Here is an 18,313-nt window from a genome sequence, read left to right on the forward strand (position 1 = left end):
GAGGTCATTGAACTGATTTTCAGTACAAAACAACCTAGAGAGTCTGACACTGTTATAACTCGTGTTCAAGACAACTTGGTCCTTCCTGTCTAGCATCATATCAGCTACCAGGAGCATGTAAGTTGCCATAAATCCTTGGGCCACCTTAGCCAATAATCAAGCTATTTTAGTTGCTGGTATCAGATAATTCAAAATCAGCTGTGTGAAAAATGGCAGTGTATATGGATGCTCCCCATGTTCCACATCCTACTTTGGCCAGTGACACCATCCTGGAAAACCTGGCTGTCTCTTGCCACTGTGGAGGGAGGGATTAAGGCATGTAAGGCTGCAGCTACTGTTTATAGAGAGGACCCACACTGAAACAGCAGTCACCACTTTCCTTCTTTCATCTCCCTGCGGCAACACAGGCATCAGCTGAATGCGTATGTGTGTTTGCATTCACATGCATGCATTTTATGGGAACACAGCTGGGATAAATCAGTGTATCCCTATGGATGGTAATAGAGCGTGGCTGTCTTTCACCAGCTAAAGAGATGGGGCTGTAAGTATCGCAAAGGGATTCTGCTGGATATTTTAGGAGAGAAGTCATCTCAATTGACCTCAGACTTCTAATAGAGAGCTGTCAAGTCTAAGCTAGGTTTGACTCCTCAAATCAAACAGGGAGCAGAGCATGATGGAGAGCTATTCAGTGCACTTATAGCTCTTTTAACATCAAATCAATACTGAACGCCTTAACAAATATGATGACAAGTTTTCAAATTTTATTACAATTTGCTGAACTACTTTTTTTCTCCTCATTGAAAATTCATTTGGAAATAATTTTGATTCTGTCTCAAAATCAATTTCCTCAGAGAAGTGCCTTAAAACATTTCTCCGTTCTCTGACTTTAACCAAATCACCAGTAGCCTCCCATCCAAATCTTCTTCAAATAAGAAGCCATATTGAATCCTGTGGTGGGGAAAACCTCTAAGCATTTCTGTTATCAGCCTGTTAGCCATTTGTAAAAGTTTGTTAAGCTTCAACAGTCTCTTAGGACATCCTGTTTCAGGCCTTAGTGCTGACTGCAGTTAGCACAGTTTTCGAGACCTTTCCCAAAGCTCCATAGCTATGTTTTAGGCTTCTTAGTTCTCCCTGCCCAACAAAATATAGAGAACTGTTCATTTCCATCCTCTGCAGCAATCTTTTCATGTCTTCAAAGACTGTTGTCATGTTTCTGCACATTTTTTTAATCCATTTTAGACTAAATAAACCCAATGAAAGATTTCCCATAAAAACAGCACTGACTTACACTGGGGAGACTGATAAAGAAAGAGCAAGCAGAAGTGTGAACAAGGTGCTGAATACAAAAAGGGAAAAGCCATTCAGGATCCAAAACACATACTAGCTGGGGTGACCTTATTGATTTTGAAAATACAGCAACATCTTTTGGAGGGAGCTACTCAGAAGGAGGACTAAAATCCTGGATAATTCTGATAGTATTTAGAAAATGTCTTTATCAATATTTTGCATTTTACTTTTAACATTGAGGGTGGTGTATAAAAATATTGTACAGGAAAACTGATATTAGAAAGAGATATACTTTAATTTCTCAAGCTGTAATCTAAAGGGCATTTCACAAAATGTGGATTAAGATTTACAAGTCTAGGTGCAAAAATCAAGCTCTTAAGTTAATATTCAGACAATAAATGAGGACTGATTTCTGAAAGAGATAATTTTTCAACAGTTCCATTTAAATGAGGTGTACAACATTTCTAAAAGCAATTCATAGACTAGGTAACCCAAATATGTACTGAAATTCTGGGTCCTACTTTTTAAAATCTCTTCTTAGAGCAGTAGAATGTGTGCTGCCTAGATGGAGATATGTGCCCCTCTCCAACAGCATACTTCCAAAGGTTTTAGATACCACGTTTTGTTAAGGCTATATCAAGCATTTATTGTTATTACTTTAATATTTCTGTATTGAAAAAATGGAGTGTAAATATGTATATTCAGGATTTTCTTCATTGTATAAAATTATTTTACATGTTGTACAATGGAAATGATTAAGTGAGACCAGATAAAGTCTTATAAGTTTAAGCAGTATTTCATTTCCCCACTGTGTTCTTCTGTTTTTACTCCAGTGATGTGCTCGTGTCGTGAAGTTGTGTGTGTGAGCAGAGGGCTATGTGAGACAAACTCCAGGAATTTCAAAATAAGGAGCTTCAACTCTGTAGTATAAGGGAGTAATGAATCTGACCTAAGGTCACTGCTCTGTTGGAACATAGAAATAAGTTCAAACTGCAGCTGATCAGCATGAACCAAAGCACATCACAGGCCAGGAAAAGAGAAAGGTTCTCAAGAACAACAGGACTCTGCAAGGGATGAATATCCCACAGAATTAGTTGGAAGCTCAAAGTCTGATAAAAATGTTACATTTCCTGATTCTATGATTTTGGGCTGTGAATTTTTGAGGATTAGAAAGGAAGTTACTAGCTAAACCATATACTAATATGAGGGATGGGCAATAGCCCACATCTCCTTTGCTTCCATGCCTGGACTTTAATAAGTAAAATTTTCTAAAATCCCTTAGGAAGTCCTGACCTCAAAAGCATTTTTTCCTGTTGACCTTAGTGCTCTCAGCATTTTTAAAATTTATTTTCTCCCTTACCAAACCCGCATATTATTTTCTGGTTAGCTCTAGAGATCAGAATTTAAAATCCTACTTAGTCACCGATTCCTGGGGGTAACTCAGAGTAACTTTGCCTTTCAAACAGTTTTTTTCCTCACAGAGGGTTCCTCTGACATGGAGGTGATAAAGTTTAAGTCCTTTGGTTGCCAATATAGAAATGTTGGTCCATATAGAAAGGCCAATATAGAAATATTGGTCCATATAGAAAGGTAAAGCTCTCCTGACCAATGTGGATGTTGCAGGAGCAGAGAATATAATCATTCATTTAGCTTCATTGCTGCATGATGGCTCAGATTTAGTAATGCCGCTTTGAAAGAGAAAACTGGGTAGCTAAGGATAAAGAGGCATTGTATGACTTTACTGAGGTGAGTGATATGAAAAGCTGTAAGAACTAAAGCCTAAAATTTTGTCTTCAGCAAATATTCTGCTCTATAACCATCAACAAATCGAACCTTTTATTTATATGTACATGAACCAATAATCATTTATAATAAAAAAGTGAGTGAAGCTGGTACACTGGACCCTTAGAAAATTGTTAAATATAAAGATTAGTTCTGAATCTATTGCCAAAATAAAAAGGTTCACATATGATATTGGAAGAGTTTAAAAGATTTTTATTAATGTTCCCCTTGCTGCTTACCCTGTAGGTTTCCAACAGCAATTTCTTTTAATCATTGAACTTAATATACTCCAAGGTGCTGAATTCTGTGTCAGCTGTAAACATGCAGTGAAACATTTGCATCTAGGCTTCCTTCAGCTCCTCACATTCAATTCAAGGAGTGAACAATGAAGCAGCACTGCTGTGCAAGATCCAAATTATGCTGCTGGCAAGAAGATTCTCAAATAACCGTAGATCTCCTGGGAAAAGGAATATTATACTATGGAATAGTGAGTATTTGCCATAGAGCAAGCTGGTCTATAAGCTTTTTTCCCTCTTCTTTCATTCTGTTTATTTATTTGCATTGTCACCGATGTCATTTGAAGCAAAGAAATTCAATAACGTTAAACCTATTGCAGGAAATTATTTTGATCTGCCAATTAAATGAACAAGTTCACCTTGCCTATAATATGCCATCAAACATTGGCATGAGCATTTGGTGCAATCAATCTATTACACATCAATTTTATGGTTGTATAATGAGGTTTAATTGCTGCTTTATTAGTCCGACTAATATTAAGTGTCAGTAATTGCTTTACATTCAACTTGGCTTTCTCATTTAAATTACACTTCCAATATTTAACAATAAATGTAGACATTCTTTTTATCTAATGAATTTTTGCTTTCATCCTTGTGGTACAAGAAAAACCCAATTGGGGTGATTTTCCTCCTTTATAAAAGTTCTCTGGCCCCAAGGAATTGAGCCTGGGAAAGCTAAATGTTGTTCTTGGTAAATGCACAGGCCTTTGGCTTTTGGAAAGTGAACTTCAAATTTCTTTTTGACAGAAATATAATATGGGTTTTGTGTATTAATGAGTGAATCGCTAAGGTGTGTAAACACATTTGTACTCCTACTGAAGTCTACAGGTCTATTCGTAGACTTTAAGTTATGCATTGCAGGCCTAATGTTTGCTACCCTGAAGCACATGGGAAAAACTAGTCTGGCAGGATGCAGAATGCATTTTGACTGTCAAGCCACAGACCAAATGTTATTGCCAGCCAGGATTTTAGTTATTGCTAAAGCCATAGACTAGGATGCTCAGACTTGGAGCTTAAGGAGGCAAGGACTGAAGTTCAATAAATTACTGGATACTAGCAATGAGGAAACCTTTGGCAGACCCAGTCTTGTTCTGTGGCTTCCTTGAACTCATTATGGACTGCATTCAGGAGATGAATTCCTGGATTGTTCAAGTCAGCAGCAGTTTTGCCTTTTCACTTGGCTTCTTCTGATTTCCTTTTTATATTTGAAATAAAGTCCATCTGATTTTGCAAGGATGAGCTCAGCTCACTGAATAGACATGCCATTTACCATTAATATCAACTGATTCTCCAGTGACAGCTGGCTAATATTACCCTGCAAGCACCTCACGAGCTAAAATCAAGCTGTATTTTGGGAAAAGAGGCTTAGTGTTGGGGTATCTAACGTGTTTGGTTCATATGACATCGGACTGCTGAAATTCTGATCAGGAAAAAATGGTGGTTGAATCAATAACATTTTATTGCATTTTATTGCAATTCTCTTCCTGAATCCATGAAAGACATGAAAGAGTTAATACAGCTAGAGACCCCGTGAGAGTCAAATATCCATCACTGGATATCTACTGGACTGCAAACCAATTAATGCAAAAAATGTGTCTTTTGCTGTTTAGTCTTTGTGAAGGGGAATTTCCTTTTTTTTTTTTTTTCTTTTTTTTTTTTTCTTTTTTTTTTTTTTTTTGCTTTGTCAAGAACAAATATTTTGGGGGTAATAAGAAAACCTGTATAGAACAGCACAGGTTTTTAGAAATACTCCTTTATGAAAGAAACTTCACTCATGCTGTCTATCCAGCTTTCCAAGGCTGACGTTCTCATTTTACAGGTAGCAAAAGGTAAGAATGTATGGACTCAGGACGTTCTGAAGCTAGGACTTAAACCTACCAGGCAGCTGGCAGAAATCCAGGTCACAGACTTTTAGAACCGTTAATACTACTGTCAACATTCACCTGAGCAAATGAGGTCAGAGTGTTTATTCTGTGGAAAAAAAAAAAAATAGAGAGAGAGAGGAAAAAAAAAAAAAAGAAGAAGAAGAAGAAAAAAAGAAATCAAGCAAATCTCTCAGACCTCATCATGATTCAAGCCCCCTTGGACAGCATAAGCACCAACTACCCCGTTCTTCAAACATGGTCCTTTCTTCATAATGAAGGGGCCACCCACATTTTCCACTATAACATAATATTTTACAGCATGCACCGAAGAAGGAAGAGACCTGGGCATCAGGCTCACCTTAGTCTGAATGGTTGCAAACCAGCAACATGTGCATCCCAAGAGGACGTTGTAACCACCATGCTATAGGGCACTCTGTGTGAGTGTACATTCAGGAATGTAAGATCATGGGACCAGATAGACATCAGGCAAGAGGGAACCTGCCCCATGCCTTGTCTAGAGCATCTGGCAAGGGAAAGGGACACCTGGTGTTTTCACCTGCAGCCCAGAGACTGTTTCTGCTTCTTATCCAAGAATCAATATAAGGTAAAACATATCTACATTCCAGAGAGCAGGTGGGATTCGTGTGTAAGATGTAGAAGCTCAAACAACTGCAGGTTCAAAAGGGCCCAGGACTGTGGTTGTTCACTGAGGTGAGTCCTCTAAGTGCTAGGTCCTCATGCTAAAAATGATGGACACCACCATCACAGTCATTTTTTTGTTTATTTGTTTGTTTTAAATGACCAATTCTTTCTCATTAGCCAACTTTCCTGAAGAAGACAAGATCCTGAGCAGACATAAGTGCCTTGTGAGTTCTACTGGTTCCCTAATTAGCAAAGACATGGTTAACTTGAGAAGCCTTGAGGTTTTTCAGGGTCTTCAGAGACACTTTCCTCTACTCAACTGACTTCATAAAAATGTAGGCACTAAACCCTGCGTTCCCATCATTCCTCTCTCCTTCCCATCCACAAGTGGAAACCACCTATACTGTACCCAGGATTTCATACTGTATTCTCCACAGTAGCCTTGCCAGCAGCATCTAAGAAGTCAGGTGGGACTGTTTGCATTAATCTGAGCTCTGAAAGACTTCACTGCCATGAAGAACTTCAATGTACAGCTCACTTGACCTGAAAGTTAGAGAAGAATAGAGTTTGAACAGTACTGACACAAATAAATATTCCTCCTGCATTTTCTTATTATTTTTGAGTGCTAAGGCAGCAGATCAGAAACAGGGAGAGGATCTGCTGAGTAAGAAAGTGCCATTTTCACATTGTCGCTTTGCAGAGCTGAACTGCACTTTTAAGCGTGGCTGTCAGTCTTTTCACTGTCAGGTTAAATCCTTACCCATGGTGATTCTTGCTCATCTGCATTGACTGTCAGCACTGAGGCCAGGAATGAGCTTTCCCCATGGCAAGTTGGCAGGATGTTTATGTGCAAGGGACTAATCCACCTTCCTCGGGTGCAGGGAGCTGAGATTCTCGGTCAGGAGCAAATGGCCAGAACAAAGGTCTGAGATTACAGAAGGGCAAACATTTGTGGCCCTTTGTTGCTTCCTGTTTATGCTCTAATTTTCTTTGGTAGTCATCACCAGACTTGTTGCGGTCCAGGCCAGGCCAGCTCTGTTTCTGACAGGCAGCAGGGGCACAGTGAGGCTCCCTCAGAAGGCAAGTGGGAGCCCAAATCTGCCTCCGATCTTGGCTGCAGCTTGGACCTCAGCTATTTTTGTCAATGTTAAGCTCTGCCCATATATCCCTCTCAAATAATCCCAGATAATCTTTCTCAAATGTAGATTATTTTCTCCACAGAAACCCTCAGACATCAGTACATAAACCTTTAGCTAACTGAGAAGAGTTCCTTGGCTATCTTGTAAAGACCACCCTATTGCAATCCCCTGCTGTGTAGATCACATGAAATCTAAGGACTGGAACAAGAAAGGAGTGGCAGGGCTGAGAGTCAACCTCCTAAACGATGTTGGAGACCATGTCAAAACCTGTATTTGTCCCTGAATATGTTTTGTAACTTGTCAGAGACTGTGAAAAAGTTCTTAGGGGAGCTAAAGGTCCTAATATACTTAAACTCAGATATGAAGGACCCATGATATCCCTGTGTATACGTATTATGTTTTCCTAGATAGCAGTCAAACCAGATCAGGTGGATTTAGTGCTAAACAGGCTCCTGAAGTTTCAGCAATACAGACATGGTTGTAGCAAAAAGAAGCTATTAACTATCTTTGAAATAGATAAACAGAGAGAAAACACTTCCAAGGGCCAGAATCTCAGCTGGTGTAGATCGGTATCAGAGTCAGGCTGTTATACAGCAGGTGATGAATTGTTCTGCATCCTTAAAAGCAATCAACTGGACAAACATGGAGCTGCTTATTGTTTTTTTTCCAAGAGCCCCTTCACCCCTCCTTTTCTTCCTCCTCTTCCCTCCATGTCTGAAAGTCTTTACCATTGCACAGTGAAAGCAAATAAACAAGGAAGGTTAAAATCTAAAACCACTCATCCAAGTTAATTAAGTTCAGCCAGCCTCAACTACATCATCTGGTAAGATCTGGCAAGTCGTGTGTGTGCACGTGTGTGTGTGTTTATGTACATGCACGTCTGTATATCTTCTATTCAGAGAGAACCATTCAAAAGTGTACAAAATTTAAAATGTGCTATTTCCATGCCTAGCTGTGAGGTTTTTTCATTTTTTTTTCCTTGTCTCTTTCTGTTCTTACAGCTGCTTTCATATCTTTCTTCAACTTCCCATTATTACATTTTCCTCCTTTTATTTATGATGCCTGATTCCCAGTGTACATTATTGCTGCTCTGTTGGTACTTTATTAAATACGATACAGATACTAGAGTGAGAGTGAGGTTTTATGTCCCACACATGGTGTGTCGTAATTGTGGCATTTTTACTTTCCATTAAGAAGTATCTGCAGGAGGGGAGGATGGGGGACTCGGTTCATTACTTCTATAAACCAAAGAAGAAACCCCAGACAAGCTTGATGAGTTGTTAAGTAGTCTTTAAAGAAGTCTTTAAATCAAGATTAGATGTCTTTCCTAAAGAGACTCCCTAGTTCAACCAGAAGTTGCAGGCCTGATAGAGGAATCAGTGGCTAAATCCTTGTGTCTTGCAGTATGGAATGAGTCAGACTACATTAAAATAATGTCCTTCTGTCCTTCAAATTTATGAGGTTGTAATTGGAAGACAGTGGCTTAACTAGTCAAGGTACAAAACAAAGATGGAGTAAAACTATAAACAAATCCTTGAAGGAAAGTGGTTTTTTTTTTTTTTTTTTTTATAATAATTTTACTATTATTATTATTTTAATTGAAATCTTGTCCTAAAAGAAAGCACAAAGGATCTACTCAATCCCCTGAGACTAAACCCTAAGCAGGGCTCAGTCACTTTCAGCTCCATCAGTACTGGTGTCCTGGCATTGCCAAAAAACAAGAAATCATGATAAAATGGGGTGGCTCTTCCCTGGGCATTCTTTTTCCCATGATGAGCATTAGACCTGGTCAAAGGCAGACAGGTGCCCAGGAGAGCAGACTGGTTGGGGCTGTAAAATGTCCATCAGCCTGATTATTTCATGTATGGCAGAGCCCTGGCAAGGAAAAGCAGCTGCCTCTGCTGGGAAGCAACTCCTAGTTGAGTATCAGCTACTGCCCCTGATCACCTCCCTTCAGGAACATTTTACCTTCAAGGACTTTTTCCCAGCTCTCTATCCCAGCTCTGAATTTTCCTGTTTCTCCTTTCTGTAGTAGAAAAAAAAAACATCCTTGGCCTGATCCTAGTTAGTCCTCCATCCTACCTAAATATCGGGGAAGCCTTGAATGATATCTGACAGCATTCATGACAGGGACCAATGACTCTATCTTCTTGCCATGGTGGGACAGTCTGCTCTCCCAATAACCCCAAACCACAACTCCAGAAAGGTATGAAATACCGTTATGAAGTTTATGATGCACATATAAGAAAATAAATTAAGGAGACCATAAAAACATTAACTGAGCAATCAGGATGACCTTTATGGCTCCCATGACATGAAGCAAATCTGCAATGAGAAGAGGATTGGGACCCATTGAATAAATTGTTTAATTTCTTTATATTTCTTTCACATGCACACAGCCTTCCTTGTAATCACATATTTACCTACTGTCCCTTTTGCTCATCCTATTTTTGTGTGGCATCTTTCCATTTAAAGAGGGACTGATCTACAGTCTACATCTAGGAAAGGTGATATTGGAGGAAAAACTCAGAAACACACAAAATATAATGATCAGAGATAAAACCCCAAAACGCTGATCTCTACAGATTAGCATAGCCAATTGTGGAGTATCAACCTAACAACTAAAACAGAATTATGGTAATTTATGTTCGTGGGGATAGTCCTAAACAAGACTGGATTTTCCTGAAGGTACTAAGGTACTCAGTAGTTCTCAAAGGTTTTGTTTTTTAACAGTGACTCTGTATCTCTCATTTTATCACTGGGAAAACACAATGGGGTTTTCTACTTTCTTGTAATTTTGATTGACTTTGATATTCTTATGGATAACCCTCACCCATCAGGCTCAAATGAAAGATAAAAGGAAAGTTAACTGCAGTATTCTCAAGACAGTTGAAAGAGAGAGACAGATGTTCAGGGTCAGAAACCAAAAGCCAGTATGCAATTGTTAAGTCCCATCAATTTCAACACTGAGATGCCTTTGATGATCTCTGCTGGTTCCTAGTTCTGTGTACCAGAATATGATTTAAACTATGCCTTATTTAGCCTGTCAAACTCAATGATTTTATTTTGAGTCATTTCAGCCATTCTCATGTAACTTAGTTCAACTGGAGAATCTCTTCTGTTGTTCCTTTCCTTTTTCTCTCTTTCATTCTCCTCTTTTCCCCTACGCCTCCATAGACACATTCCCTCCAAGTGAAATTCAGGCTTCAAACACTTTGAACACCTTAGAAGGTCACTTTCTGAAACCATTATCCAAACAATGCACTTGTGTGAACCAACACGGGTGACTGAAGTAGGGAATGCCAACAATGCCTCAATTTTAGTGACAAAACACCTCCACCATTTGGCAAGTCATACATTCCTGCAACTTGTGTTTTTCTAATAGAGGAGCAAATGTGTTCAATGTATTACTAAAGCTGTCTGAAAACTGACTCCTTTTCTGAAAGCCATGGTCAGATATTTGCTCAAAGAGGACAAAATGAATTGTTAGCTTCAGCATCTAGAGTTAAGGTTTTCAGTTAAAAATCTGCCAAAACCAGAGACGAATGCAAGCTGCAGAGCCTGCTGAAATGACAGAGAACAAATCCAGTATGTGTACAAGCCTGCAGACTACTTGGAAGTGGTGGTAATATTTGCTGTGTTGCTGTCAGCCCCTCTGCCAGTTATCAGCAGCAGAACTGCAGCTGTCTGCTGAATAACACATTTGTTTATACAGTAGATTGAGAATATTTGTGTGCGCAGCAAACTCCTTGGGGGTATAAACAATGTGTTTCTGAAGAGGCCCAGTGTCATTAGAATAATCAAGACTTGTAGTATGATAAACAGAGTCACAAACAGAAAGTACTACACAGACTCTCGAGTGTGGTATCGCATTTGGTGTCAAGTCCCCAGGATGATCTGTTCAAACAGCTTTTCCTGTGGCGTAGACACAGGTTGCTACATACTTTACAGAGAAATCAAGGGGGAAACATGGTCATGGTGCATTTTTGATGAGACCTCGTCGGCAGTGTGCTGGCATGTGGTAAAAATCTTCTATTCATTGCGCAAAGCCCAAACCTTTTTCCCTGTGCAAACCGTGTGAAATCCGTTGCAGTGGAAGAATGTCCACTTTCTTTACCAATAAGATCAGACCAAAGCCAAGGTCATTTTGTGGTGTTTTTATATTATCCTCGCAGCTGTACTAGGGAGACTGTCCCCTCTCAGGCACCCCACAGCAGTCAAGACTGTGACCATCCAGTGTGGGCCAGCCATACTCATACTGCAGATCATTTGGCCTGGGTCTTTGCAACATCCTTTCAATACTCACAAAATTTGTACAAAGTGTGCAAAAAAGTGAGAGAAATATGTTTCAGCCCTGTGTAGCAATTTCATATTATTGTTAATTTCATAGTGCTATGAGTATACGGTGCAAAGCATTGTCTTGTTAGCTGTGGGTTTGCTGCTGGGAGAAAAAATTGGGCTTGCTTAAGAAAGAGAGCCTGGGAGTGAATAGACATGAATATGGTGAAGACAGTCAGGTGGTGAGCCAACACAATGGTACAGGTAAACTCTTGAAGATATTCCTAGGAAAATTAAGTCTCAATGACTTGACTTGGAGCTGGAGTGTGGATTATATGATGAGGTTGGACATATCTTCAGAAATGGCTACATGGGGATTAGCCCTAATTTCCCAGTCTCACAAAAATTAGAACATACACAGAGATCCCAGTGAATAGTCTTCTTCCAGGAAGGTCTGTAGACTCCTAAGTTGGCTCATGAAGAAAAGGAGGGAAATAAAGTGAAAAGGAGAGTTACAGGAATAAGAAGGTAGTAAAGTTACAGTAGAAGAGCAGAGACTTTATTGAAACTGTGCTCTTAGTGACATCCACAAAGATGAGCAGTGCACAAATTCCAAATGCATTCTTTCAATACCACAGAGCAAATGCTGCCTCGTATTCACCCACTCTGTCAAGTGGCATTAATCATTCACATACTGTCATGAAATACTTGCTATGGGAACAGTGAACTGAAAAAGGTTGATTATGGCAGTGTCATTTTATTATTTTTCAAATAGTAAGATCACAGGTGTGTGACGTAAATCAAATGGCTGCATTTTGCACAGCATTTCTTTGATGCTGATAACCTGGTGAGCTGTTAAGATCAGTTCATCCATAATGAGTTGGTCAAGAAGGAAGAAATCAGACGGAAAATTAGTAAAAAAGTGCCTAGGGCTTTTGACTTCTTGACTTTAGTCTCCTTTTCTCATCACTGTGATGAGTGACAGAAGTCTTCTGAAGCCTGTTAATTCTGTTTTGTTCCTTCTGTCCTGTTTTTCCTCTCCATTGAATTCAGGTCCTTCTTCTGAAGGTTAAAGATCTCTCCTTAAGAGTATTGCATCTGTTCACTTGTAGAAACGTTATGTTTTCAAAATTAATGTGCAGCTAATTAAGTTTTCTCTGTCTCCAGTTCCCAGTATCTCACTTTCTTTGTCTTCTGATTGCCCACTAGAAGATGATCAAAAGGCACTTATCAATGTTTGTATAAATTCTGGCATGAAAGAGTTCAGATGAATGGGGCAGTTGGTCTGCCATTTTCAATAAAAATACATATCAACACATAATTAGAGATTTGTCTAATCCAAGATTCTTTCTCCAAATCTGTCTAAGAGCAGATGCCTGGGTAATATACACAGTGAGTACAGAATATTAGTTCAGTTATACCTCCAAGCCTCTAGCATTTCCAAATCCTACTATTACCTACCTATATTGCCTAAATTACATTTGGTTTCTCCTTCACATTTGTAACACTTGACGTAATTCAGACCTATTCTCCTTACTCAGTGTTATATCTTGTCACTGTCTTTAGATCTGTACCAATTAATCCTTTTGACTCCAAATCCTTGCATAGGTTTCCTTCTCCAGGCCTATCAGAAACTTGCTGTAGTGTCAGGTCACTTCTCAAAAGGCATATCACAACACCCTTGTGGAGTTAATGCCTTTAATCTCATAGGTGCAAGGTAGAGTGGTTTGAAAAGAATCATTAACGATTTGTCAATCTTGTCCCCATTTTTTTTTTTCTATTAAGTTTCTGTGCAAATCTGGGCAAACTATTTATGTAACAGCTCTGTTCACCATGCATGCTTATGAAACAGTAAGGACTGGTATGTACCATAGCCAGCAAACTGTCATTCACATTTCAGTTTCACTTGCAAATTTGAGATGTTGACCTACTGCTTCACCTGTTTGCACTGGGGCATGCATACTTTGAGCCTTCCCCAGCTGGATTTGGAAGCTGACCAGAAATGCACTAGCTGCTGTCGACAACTTCAACTGCAGGTGCATGCGAGCATAACTCTTTGGTCTGACTACATTTAAACTGAACTGAACATGTCCTGGGTACATTTCTGAGTATTGACCCTCACATTGTTAAATTGTTCACACAATCCCTCTCGTGATTTTGACTTATAACAATGCAGAGAATTAAAATAGTTTCCTGTTCTTCAAAACTCCCAACACATGCAGACAATAGTAACCACCTAGTCTGACTTCTTGAAATATGTAGCCTGGGGAATTTCACCCAGTGCTTCCCAGAGTGAATGCGTCTTGTAAGAAGATGGTTCATTAGAATCTTTGCTCTGCCTGAATAACAGAATTGTCCAAAATAATGGATAAAATAAAAGTCAATGTTAAGACATGAGGGGTTTGGGAGATGGGTTTAGGAGTCTTTTTCTCCTATCCTGAATATCAACTAGCTTTGTTCTGGGTGAAATATATCATTCTGTGCCTTAGGTTTCACATCCCTTGAAAGGATTCAAGATTCATCGGGTTTAGCGCAGTCACACCCTCCTCACATTGCTGTTCTTTATGTACGGAGTAGGAAGAGTTTGTGGAAAAACTCATAGAGAGTAAACAATAAAACACAGAAATAGTTTCAGAGTGGAGAATGAGGGAAAGGTGGAAAGTTTGGATCCCTCTATTCACATGTGCCAACAATAGAGGCTACACAGTTCCTTCCATTAGACAGCTGCTGCATCAGCTCTCACGCATAAAAGCTGTATAGTCAAATAAGTTTTTGCTGACCTAAATTCCCCTTGTCCTGTCACCAGCTCCCTGTATCATCAACACAAGGTACTTTCTTCAACTTCTGTCTCTCCATCCTTCCATTACTGCTGGTATGTCATTTGCTGCACAGATGTTTCTCCCAAGCCATTGCAAGGTTATTTTTCAAGTGACTTCCTCCAGCAGATGTTTTCCAGTTCCCAGGTGCATGTGTTGCCCTCTCCACTGAGCTGAAACTCAGTGATGCACTTGACATATTACAGTGCCGCGCTGTCTCTTTGAGCTGGAGGGTCTGCAACATTGCACACCAGTGACATCCCTCTGCTCCTGTCAGGCTGCTTAGTGATGGTTTCCCTCAGCAACAGGCCTCCTCGCTGGCTCTTCGAGTTACAAACTTGCTACCTTGGCTGCACAAAACAGCTTTCTATGGTGCCTGAAATGAACTTCTGTAATTGCTGTGGAGCCTGTGCCCAAAAGAAGAATTAAATACAATGTTTATTCAGGCAGCCAGGACCTATTTCCCTGTAGAGCTAAAGATGAAAGCCAGATGCAAGAGCAAAAGGAGGTCTATGAAGTAGTGCTCTGAATACAAGACTTTCTTCTTGCCTTTACCTGTGGAGTCAAGGTCATGTAATGATGTACAGTAGGAAAGTTGAATAAACCACAGAACTATTTCCTCAGAGCCCAGAACATAAGCCCATCTTAGGTCCTGTGGTAGATGGCTAAATATAGGTATTTGGCTCTCTCCCCCTCTGAAATCTCTGTTTTCCTGTAGTCAGATGCTTTCCTAACTTTCATCCTTTGGCATTAATCTAACTTTCTTTTAAAAATTGCAGGGGTGCAGACTGGCTTGTGATGCCAGCGCTGTTTGGTTCAGCTAATATCTGGGCTAGCTTTAGCCTCAGGCTGTGGAACAACTCATTGCAAGCCTTCTGTGAGACAAAATGATAAGTAGAATCTTTAATTATCATTTAAAAATGAATACTATATATCAAACTCAAAAGAAAACAGCAGCCTGTATTTAATTAAAGAGAGAAGAAAACTTATGAAGAAATCTCCCCACCTCTTGCCTTAATTTCTCTCACCTGAACTCTTTCCCTATGCTCTCTCATTCTGGTGGCAATAGGCATAAAAAGATGGGGCCAAATCCTCAGAATGAGTCTGTGTAGAAAGAAAATCTTGGAGCATAAAGGGAGGAGGATTAGAGCTAATGGATGCTACCTATTCACATGCAGCTATAGTAGGCAAAAATATGAACAAGGTTTTGCTGCTAACTGACTGTGTCAATGCAAAGGAAAGATGAACCGTCTCCTGTGGATACTTAAGTGGTGAGATCCTGTGTACTTAGAGTATTTCACAAAAAAAACAGTGGTTGCTGTCCCCACCAATCCTGCTGGCAGCAGCAGGGACAGTGCTCTGTTTCTCCACAGCATTTTTCTCTCTCTCTCTCTTAAACTGTTTTATGCGTTCATATTGAAGGCTTAGCTCTTTCTTCATCCTTGGATCAATAAAACTTGGTGGTTTAGCCCAGCACTGCTTAGCTACAGCAGAGGAAAACTTGTATGTAACTTGTATGTGTACTGCCAGGCAACCTTGCAGAAATGGGACCGAGACAAATGTCCTCCTAGACACTTTGGCTACATCTGTACTAGCAAGCTAAGCAGTGTTAGGATCCTTTCCCTAACCCTGAGGCCAGCTGGAACAGTCTGCTCCCCCCCCCCCCCTTTTTTTTTTAATATATATATTAAACAACCTTACCTCCAGAATAAAATACCAATTTCCAGCTTGCCTAGCAGGGACAGTGCCTGGTCCATGCTGGCTCCTGAGCTGTGCATGGGAAACGTCTGGGACAACACTAGCTAGCCTGGACCAACAATGTGCCAGGAGCCATCTGACTGGTAGCAGAGACTGCCAGATTCCAGTGTTTGCTCCTGAGCACTGGTACTGGTTTGGGTACTGACACAGACAAAGCCCATGGTGAGCAGTTGGCTGTATATATATATATGTATACTAAGAAAAATAAACTGAGCTGTGTACAGGCATGGGTCTCCATCCTTTATCCCTTATCACCTGCACTGGTACTCAGGTGTTATAGTTTTGATCTGAATAAATCAGCTGACTCCTTATATGCTCGTGGTTCAGGGTTAGCATGAAAGAAGGACTTACACCAGTAAAATATTCTATTTTGGTGTGGTAAGAAAATTCAGTTGCACAGGTACAAGCAGTGTTATGTCATTTGGCTCCAGAAAAAAACTGTGAATAGCTCTACCTATTTATTAGTGTAGATTTATCCTTAAACACAGGTTTCTGTGGTTCTATTCTGATTGCCCAGTGGTAGGTTCCCTCCCACCTTGAGTCAGCTAATCCAGCTGTAGGGGTAGGTGGTCTGGCTGAAAACTATTCCTAGTAAAGAAGTGTATTTTTTTCTTTTGGGCTTTTATCAACAAATGACACTTGTTCACTGTCTTTTATTTTTATTTTTTATTTTTATTTTATTTTGAATGAAGGTATGCATAGAAGAGTAGGGAGAAAATAGGATAACATCACCCTGGACTTAGAACAGTTTAGTGTTTCCTGGAGCTAGAGTTTGGCAGAAAGAATGAGCGGTCACAAAGATGCTCTGGGAATTTTTATTAACTGCACCAACCCATGGTCTTGTACAGGATAAAATTTCCTTTGGACCCTCTCTACCAGACCCAACAAATTTATATGCATTTGTACAACAAGATTAGCACAGTACTAGGTCTTAACTAAACTGCCTCTCCCTTAAATAGGTTTCATTATCACAAGGGTTACACTGCTTCAAGGATTCAAGATGGCCTTGAAAGCATTCTGTCTGGCTGTGACAGAATCTCACAAACAGAGAACAAATAATAATTTTAATACTGAATTAAAGTTCTGCTCTCATATACAAATAGATCCAAACATGCATCTATTTTAACATATTTTTGAAATTGCATTATTAAATGTAAATATACATCACAAGTATAAAAAATCAAGACAATTCTTTCTTTAGGTAAGCTGCCTCCCACTGAAAGAACACTAGGATGCAAAAATAGACATCATTTGAAAAGGAGGGTTTGATTACCTTGGTTTGATACATATGCACAGAAATAACATTAAACTATAGCCAGATGAAAAGCTCCAGGTGTTCGAAGAAACCATTGAACTAAAAAGAAAAAAAAAAGAGAGAGAGAGAAGGGGTAGTAGAACAGACAACAGTGAGAAACAAAACATTATTACTATTACTACTATTACTATCAAGCATATGTACAGAATTAAATCAGTCCTGTCAAAATATCAGAGCAGAAAAAACAGCCTTACTTTTAACCCCTTTACACGAATATATCTTTGGTATCCCCACTGCTCCCCTTCTCCAGTTTTCCTGGAAATAAATAAATAAGTAGATTCATATATTCATAGATTTTTAGGGCCAGAAGGGACCTTTACAATCATCTTGTCTGAACCTCTCCTGAAGACATACCTTATAATTTTATTCTTGCATTTAGCCTATAACTTTTCTAAGCTACAATGAACCATTTCAAGCCATTTACAGTTCTGATTTAAGCACTTCAAGCAACAGAAAGTCCGCTCATATTTCTGGGTAAGCTTATTTGATGGTTAATTACCTTCACTGCTAAGTGTTTTATTGTTGATTTCAGCCTGAAATCATCTAGATCCAACTCCAAGATGAGGAATTTGGGGTTGCCTTTTTCTGTCAAATCACAGAGCCCTCAGCCCTTTATAAATAAATAGGAAATGTCCATCCCTAAAAGCCTTAGCCTTCCTCTCTAGTTCCTAAAATCACATAAATTTTGTCACAATGTTCAATCATCCTCTTACTTTTACAACATCCAGCAGTCTTTAAGCAATAAAGGAATCAATGTTACAAAATATCTAGAAATCCATGACAACCCACCTGTACCTTAGTCCTGAAAACACATGGCCTTCACTTTGTTTTGTGCCTACAAAGTTTGTCAAGCACTTTGAGAGCTTTGGATGAAAGCCATCTTATAAATGTACATTATTGCACTGTCATTATTATTGTGTTGTCATTCTGTGTTCGGCCTTTTAAAATTGTTTCAGCCTGCTGTAGCACTTGTGGTTTAATTTCCTTTCTTTAAACTAACAGCCCCATTGAACAAAGGAAGTAAATATGGGGACATTAAAAATAGACTGTTTTCTGTATTATTATTATTATTGCTGCAAGTTCACAGCTTACCCCATTATGACTCCATCTCATTACAACGAGTGCCAAGAATGTG

The 18,313-nt window shown here is 39.4% G+C and overlaps 1 long non-coding RNA gene across 1 annotated transcript; it reads right to left on the minus strand.

Annotated features, from left to right (window-relative positions):
- Positions 1 to 13,543: 13,543 nt before the first annotated feature.
- On the minus strand, positions 13,544 to 17,879 carry LOC308191956. Its single transcript, XR_013948417.1, has 2 exons — positions 15,807 to 17,879; positions 13,544 to 14,512 (listed from the first exon to the last, which is right to left on the minus strand). It is a non-coding gene; the product is annotated as an uncharacterized lncRNA (long non-coding RNA).
- Positions 17,880 to 18,313: the final 434 nt, after the last annotated feature.

The sequence above is a fragment of the Anser brachyrhynchus genome, assembly GCF_964034855.1.
Source record: "Anser brachyrhynchus genome assembly, chromosome: 3".
NCBI lineage: Eukaryota > Metazoa > Chordata > Aves > Anseriformes > Anatidae > Anser > Anser brachyrhynchus.